Source organism: Hypanus sabinus, chromosome 5 (assembly GCF_030144855.1).
Source record: "Hypanus sabinus isolate sHypSab1 chromosome 5, sHypSab1.hap1, whole genome shotgun sequence".
In the NCBI taxonomy this organism is placed as follows: domain Eukaryota; kingdom Metazoa; phylum Chordata; class Chondrichthyes; order Myliobatiformes; family Dasyatidae; genus Hypanus; species Hypanus sabinus.
Window position 1 is genome coordinate 53,582,068 of NC_082710.1, and position 14,650 is coordinate 53,596,717.

The window sequence follows — 14,650 nt, forward strand, 5'->3', positions numbered from 1 at the left end:
TGGAGCTTTACAGTTCATGATTGCCATCTACATATCCTCACAGGCTTAGGACCTCTCACGTAGGAAGCAAATCTATACCTTTGTGACGAAGGCCCATCACTGATTACATGGCACATTCAGTAAAACACTCAATGGGTTTTTATTCCCCTCTGTCATTGTGGTGAGTGCACGCATCACAATAAATCAACAGTCACAATTTGACACTCATCCCCAGCAGTAACAGGTATGAAAAAAAAAGAAACACACTATGTCACTGTTTAATTATCTCAGGTCAATTTATTCATATTCATCTTTCCAATAAGTGTTTTGCGGAAGTGTCATGATAAACTGACGTTTCTCTCCTCCACCGTCACTGGGTCTGAAACAGAGCTGCTGCAGAGAGCTGTCAAATGTAGAGGCAGCAGCAACCTGCACAGGTGTGCTGATGGTGGAGGATGCCATCTTTAACTGGGTCAAGGGTTATGTCACCTAATTACTCATCTTGTGGTAAAGTTTTGGGGTTTATTTAAGTCATTTAACTGGGAAATGGTGACTCCTATAATGAGGTATGTGTGTTAATTATGAGAACTGGAAGTAGAGTTTCAGATTGTGTGAAGTGGAAGATAATTGAGTTAATTAGCTTTTGGTTGGTCTAGGGGAGGGGCTTAGCAGTTATAAGCCTCGGGTTACCAAGGCTTTGGGTTTCTTTTCCTGTTTAGTCTGAGAGTGGCTGTTAATCAGATGGGTGACAATTGCAAGCTGTATATATATACACATATATATATTGTATTTTTTTTCATTATTTTTCTTGTTTTGATGTGGATGTCCAGGTTCTTGTTTTTCACTATTTTTGTAAATAAAAGCACCTCAATCTATTTTTGCAACTCAAGCCATCTGGTTATTCTTCTTAGACAGTTGACCCACAGTTATTTGTGAGAACCTTACTGCAGAAATAATTCAAACCTAATGCTGACAAAGCAATGCTGCTGGATGGATGCATCCAGGAATTCAGCTTTGTTGGATTTGCTGTAGGATATCGACAATGGCTTGGAATAATCTAAGAAAATAAAGAATTAATCCCATATAAATATGCATTCTTAAAGGTAAGAAGGATGATCAACAAATGCTGCCCTTATCTGCAATACCCTGATCCTGGGAAATACCCAACAAAAATGCCCATGTCGTATAATTTGCAAGCAGGTTAGAATCTGATGCTTAGTTCTCACTTAGCTACACACTGAGGCCTGTTTCTAGCAGTGGCCTGCTTTGTGTGAGGATTCACTTTCATTCTAAATGCTATTTGCTTATTTTTATTGCTTGCCAGATTTGCTTTTTTCCCCCCTCTGTTTGTCTATCCTTTTATGTGTGTTCTTCTGTGTTCTTTGTTTTGTGGCTGCCTGTGAGGAGACAAATCTCAAGGTTGCATAATCTCTACATAATTTGATAACAAATGAACTTTGAACGTAGATGTGAAATAAATGCATTAAGAATGTTGATAATACATTAAATAATATGCAAACATTCCACATGAAATTAAATGACAAGAAAAATTCAAAATCTGTTTTTGGGATTTGCTTAACATAAATTTGATCTTGTGATGAAGTTTGAGCGAGGTTCCTGTGTAGCAATCCCATGTAGGTTGCAACGGACTTGGAATGAAGTATGCTCTAGTCAATTCATCCTAAGCAAGTTGTGGCCTCTGTCAGATGGCATCATTTACCAATATATGCGCGATAAAGATAAATAATTGCTACTCACAGAAACTGGGAAGCTAGAAAGTAACTTAAACAACTGTGATGAACAGATTTGGATCATAATTAACAGCATCTAAGTATGATATTATTGATATTGATGAATTAGATTGTAAGATGTAAGATTGTAGATTGTAAGATTGTAGCACTGCAATTTATTATCAACTGTCTGGTTAACTGCTCAGGCTTGACTTGGTTCTGTAGGAAGAAGGAAAATGGTACTCATGTTAAAATAGGTAAGGAAACTACACTTACAAGAAATCAAATGGGACGTTTTAGTGTTAAAGTACTTTAAATTACAGAGGGATATTATTTGATCCCTTACAGAACCACTCAATACCGCTATGCAATATTGCAAAGCTTGTGCAAAAGTGACAAGGGAAGGTCAACTAACTATCACATGTCCCACTTGGTGTGAAAGAATGCAAGAAGTGGTTTATTAACTTTAAAAAGGTGGATCAGTTGACACTGGCATACAATCAACAGTGGAAAGAACAGCTAAAAGGGGTGGGGCAGTGAATCTCAGAAAGCACTAACAACTTGTTGGCAAAGAGGTATAGATCCAAACAACCGAATCCTTTGTTTCTGGTAAGTTTATTTACAGTAAACATGTGAAGTATTTTGTTATATAGATATTAAAGATACTGTATGCAATGTGAGTTAACCAGATATGTGAAATATGGACACACACTTGCATGCTTTATGTTGCTAACCGGCCAGAATTGTGAAGCTGTCTGGATTTCTGGTTCACAGATTTCTTCCAGTTGCTAGATTTTCACCTTTTAGGAGAGTACTTCATCCTATATCTTTCAGGCGCAAAATGAAGGCCTTGCATTAGTGTACATTGAATCAATGTCCAGTGACTAGCCATGTGGACCATTGAGAATGCTGCTGGTGATCAGTGTGAGGATAGAAGACAATTGTTCCATTTATGTCTAACTATTTATAGCCATTGTTATATTTAAAAAAAATCTCCAAGTGGGTCTCAAAGGAGTACATGTGACACTAATAAATGAAATCGAGGGTATGCATGGAGGCATGGGATGGTGGGGCTGAGATAGTTGATTCATTTTGATCTTACTGACTGATGGGTGGATTAGCCTATTTCTGATTTCATTTTTAATGTTCTTATGGATTGGAATATATTAGGGAAGTAAGTATAAAGCTGAATTTTGTTACCGGCTTGTTATTTGTTCATACATTCTACAGAATTCACACAGAGGTGTAGTAATTGCTAGTAGACAATGGGACTAACATACAAGCCTGAAAAAAATCCTACAAATATTGGAATATATTTTTCTATCTTGCAGGAAGAATATTGGCCAAGATATATTAATGCCTCCCTGAACAGGTGGGATTGTTTTAATATAAATCATGCAAAATGGTGCCCTTGACAATGTAGCATTTAAACGTCAACACATCCTGAAGTTGAAGTTAGACATAAAACCACGTGACTTGGAGATACCGAATGAAACCAAGCAGATGCAATTAACTGCACTGGCTGGGTCTGCTAATAATTAGAAACTTCTTTTGTGCACAACCATCAACTTGCTCAGGTGGTTACCAGCCAAAGGTGCACAATAACAGTTCAGACACAGATGGATTCACTTGAAGACTGTGGTTATTGATTCACAAGAATAAAATAAATTCTTAGTTAAGCTGGAAGTAAGTGATTCTTGAGCAACTAAATTCTTGCTCTTTACTCTTTGTATATACAATAAATGTAAACAATATAGGTTGATAGATATGGGAGGAGAATACATTACAGGGATAATTGGAAAGGGGATGAGATTGCTCTGAGAGCAGGCATAGACTGAATGGAACTAAGTGGTATATTTCCAAGTTGTAAGGAAATATACAAATGTAGACTCTGATTATTTGAATAAACAAATGTTTTTGATTCTTCTATGCATTCCATTCATTTTTCCCATCAATGAAGATAGCTGTTAGTTTTATAGTTCTTTTCTAAAGCAGTGATGGACATGTGTCATACACTCACTTCCAGGGCTGTGCAAGTGTGTTTGAGCTGGAGAGGAATAGTTAGTGCTCTTTACAGCTTTCAGCAACTCTTCTCCATCTTTCAACTGGATTGCTACTATTCTGCTCTCTCAACTGTGTATCACTGGTCACAAGTTGGTGTATTGAAGAGAACATGGGAATTAATTATTCCTGACAATTCATCTTTAAAGTAAATGCAATCCAACTGATCACTTAAAATCATCAAGAGTCAGCAGTAGAGTAATTGAAACAAAGATTTGCATGTTTAAAAGAAAATGCTTCCTTCATTTGTGATTCAAATAATGGAACAATAGTCTCCAATTACTTTGGGCAGAAGCTATTAGTTCTAGTATAATTTTCAAAGCAGTTCCTATGGCAAACCTAGGCCTACAGTATACAATTGTCTTGAATTTAGATTCAAGAAAAACAATCTTATTATCTTAAATATCAAATATAAAATATTGTAAAGTGGAGGATGTTGCTGGATCTGAGGCCCAGCATTGTGATAAAGTGGATGAATTTTCAATTGGAACTTAACTGATCAATGCCAGCATTCAACTGTCAAAATGGAAGCAAAGATGGACTTTATTGAGGGAGGCATTTGCCCAATGGCAAGGAGGTACAAGACTCCTGAAGAGCAGCACAAACTTGTACAAATGCATAGACAGACACACACACACACATACACAAACACAATTAATCGGGACCTCTCTGAGCAAGTCTCATGAATACTCATGATCAAAGGAAATGACCATGATACTTACAAGCCTCTGTTTGAAAAACATTATACTTCCTTTCACTCATTTTCCATAACATGAGCTCCAAAGCAGTTTCATTCAATGGAGCAATGGGATAGTTTCAGAGTACCAAAGCATTTTGTTACCTGCTTCTTCGGGATAATCTAATGTCATCCTAATACTTTATGCTCTCTGAATGCAGAACACAGTGAAAATATTGATCTTAAACATAAGAAAGTCTGCAGATGCTGGAAATCTAAAGTAACACACAAAATGCTGGAGGAACGCAGCAGGTCAGGTAGCGCCTTTGGAAATGAATAAACAGTTGATGTTTCAGGCTGAAACACTTCTTCAGGACTGAAAAGGAAGGGGGAAGTCAGCAGAATAAAAATGTGGAGGGGGGGAAGTCGGATAGCTAGATAGCATGGTGAAGCCATGTTGGTAGGAAAGATAAAGGGCTGGAGAAGAAGGAATATGAGAGACAGTGGACCAGAAGGAAAAAGAGGAAGAAGAGGGGACCTGGGGGAGGTGAAAGGCAGGTGAGAAGAGGTAAAAGGCCAGAGTGGGGAATACAAGAAGAGGGGATGGGGAGAGATTTTTTTTAACCGGAACAAAAAATCGATATTTATGCCAGCAGGTTGGATGCTACTCAGATAAGATGTTACTCCCCCATCCTAAGGGTGGCCTCATCTTTGCACAAGAGGAGGCAATGGCCCAACATGTCTGATGGGAATGAGAATTGGAATTAAAATATTTGGCCACTGGGATGTTCTGCTTTTGGTGAATGGAGCAGAGGTGCTCAATGAAGCAGTTCCCCAATTTATGATGGGTCTCACCTATACAGAGGAGGCTGCATTGGGAGCTCTGGAGTATTGATCTGACTATTCAGCCTTCAGTGTCAACGACTCAAAGGCTCATATTATTATCAAAGTATGTACGCAGAATATAATGCTAAGATTTGTCTTTTCCATGAAATTCAGAAAAACCATGGAAGTCTTTGAAAGAAAAGAAACCTCAACTTCCCTCCTCCCACATAAAAAAAGAAACAAAACTCACAAATCCTAAACCCCTAACCCCTCCCTCACACAAAAACTAACAGGTCACCCACCCAAAAAACAGCAGCTAAAACATCAAACTCCCAACCCCCTCTCTTGCACACAAAAAACTAACAGATTGCCCATACAGAAAAGCACCAACAAGAACATCAGACCCCAAATGCCAAAACTCCTCTCTCACCTAAAAAGTAACGTATCACCCACCTTCAATGGACAACAAGAAGGAAAGCACAGAGAACTGAAGGAGAACATATAAACTAGAGTGTACACTAATAATCACATATGTACATACATTAGGGTTTATTTGATCTGTTCTAATCTGAACATATATTGGCTTTTTTCAGGCTACTGCTGTAGTTTACCCGAGTGCACTTCAAAATGTTCTTGTTGACCTTGGTCAGTGTGAAGTCACCACTTTGAGAATTAAGCAATAAAATCTTTTCTACAAGGTCTTCAGTTGCTAGTTCTCTAAGATCTTCATAACACTTCCACCCTAAACCTCTCTGTGTTGTTATAGTTTCAATCGCAATGTAGATTTAGTGATATATGGATAATAGCAGCTTATCATTAGGTGATTGTCACGAGCACAAGAACACGTATACACAGGTACAATGAAAAACTTACAGGAGCATTATAGCCATAGAGCATCATATACACAGCTTTCACAAAAAAGTGGCCACTGAGTGTCTGGTTTCGGTTTCTACTGCTGTAGCCCATCCACTCAAGATTCAATGCATTGAGCATTCAGAGGTGCTTCTCTGCAAACCACTGTTGTAATGTGTGGTTATTTGAGTCACTGCTATCTTCCTGTCTGTTTGAACAAGTCTGGTCATTCTCCTCTGACCTCTCTCATTAACAGATATTCTTGCTCACAGAGCTGCCACTCACTGGATGCTTTGTTCATTTTTTGCTCCATTCTCTGCAAAAATCTTAAAAGACTGTTGTAATGAAAATTTCAGTCAATCAGCAGTTTCTGAGATAATCAAAGCACCTCATCTGGGGCCAACAATCATTCCACGGTCAAAGTCACTTGGATCACATTTCTTCCCCAATCTGATGTTTGGTCTGAACAACAACAGAACCTCTTGACCAAGTCTGCATGTTTATGCGCATTGAGTTGCTGCCACATGATTGGCTGATTAGATACATGTTAATAAAGTGGCCATAATAAGTATATATTCTGGGTCCAGGACAGATTGCCCAATTCTTTACAAGGATGTTGCCTGGATTAGGGAGCATGCCTTATGAGAATAGGTTGAGTGAATTCAGCCTTTTCTCCTTGGAGCGACGGAGGATAAGAGGTGACCTGATTGAGGTGTACACAATAATGAGACGCATTGATTGTGTGGATAGTCAGAGGCTTTTTCCCAGGGCTGAAATAGCACGAGAGGGCACAGTTTTAATGTGCTTGGAAGTAGGTACAGAGAAGATGTCAGGGGTAAGTTTATTATGCAGAGAGTGGTGAGTGCAAGAAATGGGCTGCCGGCGGCAGTGGTGGAAGCGGAAATGATAAGGTCCTTTGAGAGACTCCTGGATGGATACATGGAGCTTAGAATAATAGAGGGCTATGGATAAAACCTAGGTAGTTCTAAGGTAAGGACATGGTCGGCACAGCTTTATGGGCTGATGGGCCTGTATTGTGCTGTAGGTTTTCTATGTTTTTATGTTTCTATTTTTAAAATGCTGACCCCCTCCACCACCAAAACCCCAATGTGGACTGTCACATGTTCACCCTCCTTTCCCTTCTTAAAGTCACCAATCGACCCTTCAGTTTAGCTTTCATTGAGCGAGGTTGTTGTTGCAGAACATCTCAACCTGGTGCTCATTCTGGTTAGCTGACTCTTTACTATCTGTGATTTGTCCAACAACAGTAGAGTCATTAGCACATTTGGAGCTATGCGTAGCCACACAGGTATGTCTGTATAGGGATTCAAGCAAGAGACTAAATATGCAGCCTGTTGCATCTGTGTTGATGGTCAATGAGGAGGAGATGTTGTTACCAATCTTTACTGATTGCAGCCTGCCAATAAGCATGTCAAGCATCCAGTTTCAGAGGGAGGTACAGAGGCCCAGGACTTGACACTTGATGAATTTGGATGAGCTTAACAAAGTACATTAAACTTGGTTTTGCCTTCATTCTAATAGAAAATAATTACTTCCAACATTGATGTCAAGAAAATTTTCTTGTGTGATATGAATTGATGCTCTTTTTATTATCCTATCAGAATTATTATGTTTAGATGAGTTCCAGAGCAACTTTGAAAATCGCAGACCTTTGCCTTTCTGTAAATCCCATATCCAATGATAGATTTTAAAAGGGCATGTTGATTTATCCCTTTGAACAAACTGAAGTCAAGGGAAAATATTAATCATTGTCTATTAAATTGAAAAACTGCCAATAAGACACACACCAGATCAAATTCACACAGCAGGTTTCTATTTAAGTTAATGGTTTAGTCCCTCTTTTAAGCAAATGAGAGAGTCTGATTGAAAAATCATTAGAACAATGTGGAGGCTGGTGAGCATTTTCCCATGTGTGCAACTTTTTAACCTCTTCATTCTGAAAATGAATGAAAGGTTCCATCGCCAGGTTACATGAAAGTTTGGCAAAACTGTTTTTAAGAATCTTTTTATTGATACATAACCATCTACAGCTATGAAATGATACAAGACTTCAACAAGTTGATATATATACAATTAATTTGGAGAGACTATCCAAAATATTTCCTAACATAGACAATTACTGTGATAGGTGTAACACTGAAGTAGCCACTTAGTCACGTATGTCCTGGTCATGTTCTTCATTAAAATCTTTTTGGAAATCTTTATTTTCTACAATTTCTAAAGCTCTGAAAATTAATTTACAACCTAATACATTGACTGTACTATTTGGAATAGTTCCACATCATATTCAGGGTATTTCACCTTCAGTCCAACATGTAATTGCATTTGTAACATTGTTGGCAAGAAGGGCTATTTTATTGAAATGGAAAGATACCTCTGCCCCTACATTAATTCAATGGTTTTCTCAAGTAATGTTATGTCTTAGTTTGGAAAAAACTAATAGAACTTTTGATCCTCGATTTGATTTTGAGAGAAGATGGGGCTCCTTTGCCAAATATTATCATTTAATTTGAATTAATTTATATGGTTTCCGCCAATTTTATTTTTAATAAATGTGAAATGGCACTTAATGATTTTTCTTCTTCATATACATACAGATTATGGTAAGACGTATTGCTCCAGGAGTTGATTCCTAATGGGTTTTTTCCTTTTTTTTCTTTTTTCTCTTTCCTTCTTTCATAGTTAGTGGGGTTTCTTTTTTTTTAGTTAGTTGGGGTTCTCTTTTTTCCTTCCTTTTAAATTTTTTTTAAATTATCATATATTATTCTTTTTTGATAAGTTTTTTACTTCAGCTTTATTAATTGTATATATATCAAGTTTGGCAATGCTTTAATTTTGATAGACTGTCCCTGTGTAATGCTGCAAGACCAGCTGTGTACATGATAAGAATGTGTCACACCCTAGATGAAGTATCCTGTCCTGTGTTCCTGTACCCTACCATCCTTTCCCTGTCTCATTGGAATGTACCTATGCAAAATTACACGCAAATATCCCCTGAACATTTGCCACATTTCTTCCATACGTTCCCCTGATCATCTGTTTCCAATTTATGCTTCCAAGTTCCTGCCTGATAGTCTCATAATTCCCCTTAAATACTTTCCTAACTTGTCTGATCCTATCCCTCTCTAATGCTATGGTAAAGGAGATAGAATTGTGATCACTGTCTCCAAAATGCTCTCCCACTGGGAGATCTGACACCTGACCAGGTTCATTTCTCAATACCAAATAAAGTACAGCCTCTCCTCCTTTAGGCTTATCTATATATTGTGTCAAGAAACTTTCCTGAACACACCTAACAAACTCCACCCCATCTAAACCTCTTGCTCTAGGGAGATGCCAATTGATATTTGGGAAATTAAAACCTCCCACCACAACAACTCTCTTATTATTACACCTTTCCAGAACCTGTCTCCCCATCTGCTCCTTGATGTCCCTATTGAGTGGTCTATAAAAAACCCCCAGTAGAGTTATTGACCCCTTCCTGTTCCTAACTTCCCACCCTCAGAGACTCTGTAGACAATCCCTTCATGACTTCCTTCTTTTCTGCAGCTGTGACACTATCTCTGATCAACAGTGCCATGTCCCACCTCTTTTCCCTCCCTCCCTGTCCTTTCTGAAACATCTAAAGCCTGGCACTCAAAGTAACCATTCCTGCCTCAAAGCCATCCAAGTCTCTGTAATGGCCACAACATCATAGCTCCAAGTACCGATCCACACTCTAAGCTCATCCACTTTGTTCATAATCTTCCTTGCATTAAAATAGAAACATCTCAAACCATCAGTCTGAGCGTGTCCCTTCTCTATCACTTGCCTATCCTCACTCTCGCACTGTCTATAAGCTTTCTCTATTTGTGAGCTAGCTGCCTCTTCCCCAGTCTCTTCAGTTCCGTTCCCACCCCCCAGCAATTCTAGTTTAAATTCACCACAATAGCCTTAGCAAACCTTCCCACCAGGTTATTGGTCCCCTGGGATTCAAGCGCAACCTGTCCTTTTTGTACAGGTCACACCTGCCCCAGAAGAGGTCCTAATGATCCAGAAATCTGAATCCCTGCCCTTTGCTCCAATTTCACAGCCACCCATTTATCCTCCACCTCAATCTATTCCTATACCCACCATCAAATGGCACAGGCAGTAATCCTGATGTTACTACCTTTGAGGTCCTGCTTCTCAACTTTCTTCCTAGCTCCCTGTAAATTTAGTCAAGAAGAAAAGAAGAGCTTAGGAAACGTTAAAATAACTAGGTAATGATAGAGATCTAGGAGATTATAAGGCTAGCAGGATGGAGCTTAAGAATGAAATTAGGAGAGCCAGAAGGTGCCATGAGAAAGCCTTGGTGGACAAGATTAAGGAAAACATCAAGGCATTTGACAAGTACGTGAAGAGCAAGAGGATAAGACATGAGAGAATAGGGCCAATCAAGTGTGACAGTGGAAAAGTGTGTATGGAACTGGAGGAGATAGTAGAGGTACTTAATGAATACTTTGCTTCAGTATTCACTATGGAAAAGGATCTTGGCGATTGTAGTGATGACTTGCAGTGGACTGAAAAGCTTGAGCATGTAGATATTAAGAAAGAGGATGCGCTGGAGCTTTTGGAAAGTGTCAAGTTGGATAAGTTGCCGGGACCGGATGAGATGTATCCCAGGCTACTGTGGGAAGTGAGTAAGGAGATTGCTGAGCCTCTGGCAATGATCTTTGCATCATCAATGGGGACGGGAGAGGTTCCAGAGGATTCGAGGGTTGCGGATGTTGTCCCCTTATTCAAGAAAGGGCATAGAGATAGCCCAGGAACTTATAGATCAGTGAGTCTTACTTCAGTGGTTGTTAAGTTGATGGAGAAGATCTTGAGAGGCAGTATTTATGAACATTTCTTATGTTCTTATGTTCTAACATTTGGAGAGGCATAATATGATTAGAAATAGTCAGCATGGTTTTGTCAAAGGCAGGTCATACCTTACAAAACTGATTGAATTTTTTGAGGATGTGACTAAACACTTTGATGAAGGTAGAGTAGTAGATGTAGTATATATGGATTTCAGCAAGGCATTTGATAAGGTACCTCATGCAAGGCTTATTGAGAAAGTAAGGAGACATGGGATCCAAGGGGACATTGCTTTGTGGATTCAGAACTGGCTTGCCCACAGAAGGCAAAAAGTGGTTGTAAACAGGTCATATTCTGCATGGAGGTTGGTGACCAGTGGTCTGCATTAGGGATCTGTTCTGGGACCCTTACTCTTCATGATTTTTATAAATGACCTGGATGAGGAAGTGGTGGGATGGGTTAGTAAATTTGCTGATGACACAAAGGTTGGAGGTGTTGTGGATAGTGTGGAGGGCTGTCAGAGGTTACAGCGGGACATTGATAGGATGCAAAACTGGGCTGAGAAGTGGCAGATGGAGTTCAACCCAGATAAGTGTGAGGTGGTTCATTTTGGTAGGTCAAATGTGATGGCAGAATATAGTATTAATGGTAAGATTCTTGGCAGTGTGGAGGATCAGAGAGATCTTGGAGTCCGAGTCCATAGGACACTCAAAGCTGCTGCGCAGGTTGACTCTATGGTTAAGAAGGCATACGGTGCATTGGCCTTCATCAATTGTGGGAGTGAGTTTAAGAGCCAAGAGGTAATGTTGCAGCTGTATAGGACCCTGGTCAACCCCACTGTGCTCAGTTCTGGTTACCCCACTATAGGAAGGATGTGGAAACCATAGAAAGGGTGCAGAGGAGATTTATAAGGATGTTGCCTGGATTGGGGAGCATACCTAATGAAAATTGGTTGAGTGAACTTGGCCTTTTCTCCTTGGAGCAACAGAGGATGAGAGGTGACCTGATAGAGGTGTACAAGAGGTGTATGAGAGGCATTGATTGTGTGGATAGCCAGAGGCTTTTTCCCAGGGCTGAAATGGCTAGCACAAGAGGGCACAGTTTTAAGGTGCTTGGAAGTAGGTACAGAGGAGATGTCACGGATAAGTTTTTTATGTAGAGATTGGTAAGTGTGTGGAATGGACTGCCAGCGATGGTGGTGGAGGCAGATATGATACAGTCTTTTAAGAGACTCCTGGATAGGTACATGGAGCTTAGAAAAATAGAGGGCTATGGGTAACCCCAGGTAATTTATAAGGTAAGAATGTGTCCAGCACAGCTTTGTGGGCTGAAGGGCCTGTATTATGCTGTAGGCTTTCTATGTTTCTAATTGGCCTAGAATTCCATAGGTATGTGTTTATGTCCCATTCAATTAATTTAAATTTCAAACTGAAAACACTGAAGTATTCTATGTGGCATTCTCCATTAGTATGTTTGTTTATCAAATCACAAAGTTACTGCAATCCTATTTTAATAAAATACTGATTTTGCATTGTTTTCTGAAGGCTTTCTCAAAAATAAAATAGCGCAACCAGAGGCAATTCTGATCATGCTTCCTGAAACCGATCAAAGTGATTATTGAAAACAGTGATTGTTTTCACGAAATTGGCTCAGGGTACAAACAAACGAAGTTGCTAGAATGGTAATTCACTTCAGTAATCTTAATTCAACTGTTTCCAGTTTATACCAAGGGGTGATGCCTGTGTTCCAGGGAATGACAGTATTGGGAATAATGTGTTGAATTTTAGGTTTGAAAGAGAATGTAGGTGTGCAGCTGGAGCAGCTTTTGTGTACTTGGCATTGGCTGATCTCTGGCAACTGCTGCGAGGCTGCTCATGATCGAATCCTGTATGAAACTGATAGTGTGACTATGCCACTTAAGTTTTGCAGACTCTCAATTTGAACACAGCAGTCTGCATTTTTTATTGTACTATACTTAATCCAAAAGAAGCAGGTAGTTTCTATCAGCAGCATACCAAAAACTGACAATATATTATCACTAACATGAGAAAATCTTCAGATTTTCTAAAACAACACATACAAAATGCTGGAGGAACTCAGCAGGCCAGGCAGCATCTATGGAAAAGAGTAAACAGTTGACAGTTCTGGCTGAGGCCCTTCATCAGGACTGGAAATCCCAGTTTTTGTTGCAGATGGAGCGAAGGTGCTCGATGAATTGGTCTCCCAATCTATGTTGGGTCTCATCGACGTCCAGGAGGCCACACCGGGAGCATCAGTTACAAAAAATAACCCCAAAAGTCTCACTGGTGAAGTGTCGTCTCACTTGAAAGGACTGTTTGGGGCCCTGAATGGTAATGAGGGAGAAGGTGTGGCACCTGTTCTTGCAAGGATAAATACTAGGAGGGAGATCAGTGGGGAGGGATGAATTGACAAGGGAGTCATGTAGGGAGTGTAAAGCAGAAAGTGAGGTGGGGAGGGAAAGGTGTATAGCCTCCAACCTGACGGTATGAACATTGATTTCTTGAACTTCTGGTAATTCCACCCCTCCCTCCCCCATTCACCATTCCCCATTCCTGTTTCCCTCTCTCACCATATCCCCTTACCTGTCCATCACCTCTCTCTGATGCTCTTTTCCCTTCCCTTTCTACCATGGTCTTCTACCCTCTCCTATCAGATTCCCCCTCTCGAGCCCCTTATCTCTTTCACCTATCAAATTTCCAGCTCTTTACTTTACCCCATTCCCCTCTGCCAGCCTCACCTATTATCTGCTAGCTGGTACTTCCTCCTCCCTTTCCACCAGCTTCCCATTCTGCCTTCTCCCCTTCCTTTCCAGTCCTGATGAAGTGTGTCAGGCTGAAATGTCAAATGTTTACTCTTTTCCATAGTTGCTGCCTGGTTTGCTGAGTTCCTCCAGCATTTTGTGTGTGTGACAATATATTATTATTGAGGGAATTTAGGCTTTGTGGATATATGGTCCTAGTGTTATCTGCAAATTGTCACTGCAGAGTGTGGTGGAAATATATGCTGTTATATCGATATCTTTCAATAGGTTTCAATAGGTACATTTAACATCAGAAAAATGTATGCAATATAAATCCTGAAATTCTTTTTCTTCTCAAACATCCACCAAAACAGAAGAGTGCCCCAAAGAATGAATGGCAGAGAAATGTTAGAACCCCAAAGCCCCCCCCCCAGCTACCCCCTCCCATGCACAAGCAGCAGCAAAGTAACAACCCCCATTCTCCCACCAACAAAAGAGCATCTGCACCCTCCACCGAGCACTCAAATGTGCAGCTAAGCATCAATAATGACACAGACTTGCAGTACCCCAAAGACTACTCGTTCACCCGGTAATTCGACATAACACAGGCTCTCTCTCTCTCTCTCTCTCCCCTAATAAGGGGAAAAGAGTTGTCCCCATTTCACAATGAGAGGGGAGTTCTTCTGTGAATCTGTCCTTTCAAGTCCTGTGATACTGAGCAAAGGCATTTAGCTTTTATTTATCTTCTAACATTTATTCAGCATCAGGGGCTTTAAAGTTTAGCATTGTGGAGACCTGACCAGATTTTTGTGGCATTAATGCAGAGTTACGTGGGAGTACATCTGAAAAGCCATCAACATTTGTTTTTATGCAGTTTGTTGGGAGGAAAAGTAAAACTTCTTTTTCAGTGTTGACTGCCTAGTC

General features: G+C 39.9%; 1 long non-coding RNA gene across 2 annotated transcripts in view; it reads left to right on the forward strand.

Annotated features, from left to right (window-relative positions):
- The first annotated feature begins 2,210 nt into the window (after positions 1-2,210).
- LOC132393692 (uncharacterized) overlaps positions 2,211-14,650 on the forward strand; it is a 123,364-nt gene continuing 110,924 nt past the window's right edge. Inside the window, exons 1-2 of one of the 2 annotated variants that reach the window (XR_009512039.1) lie at positions 2,218-2,318; positions 3,041-3,395. This is a non-coding gene — a long non-coding RNA (uncharacterized LOC132393692). Of the gene's footprint in view, positions 2,319-3,040; positions 3,396-14,650 lie in introns of both variants that reach the window. The other variant, XR_009512040.1, reaches the window with a different exon arrangement.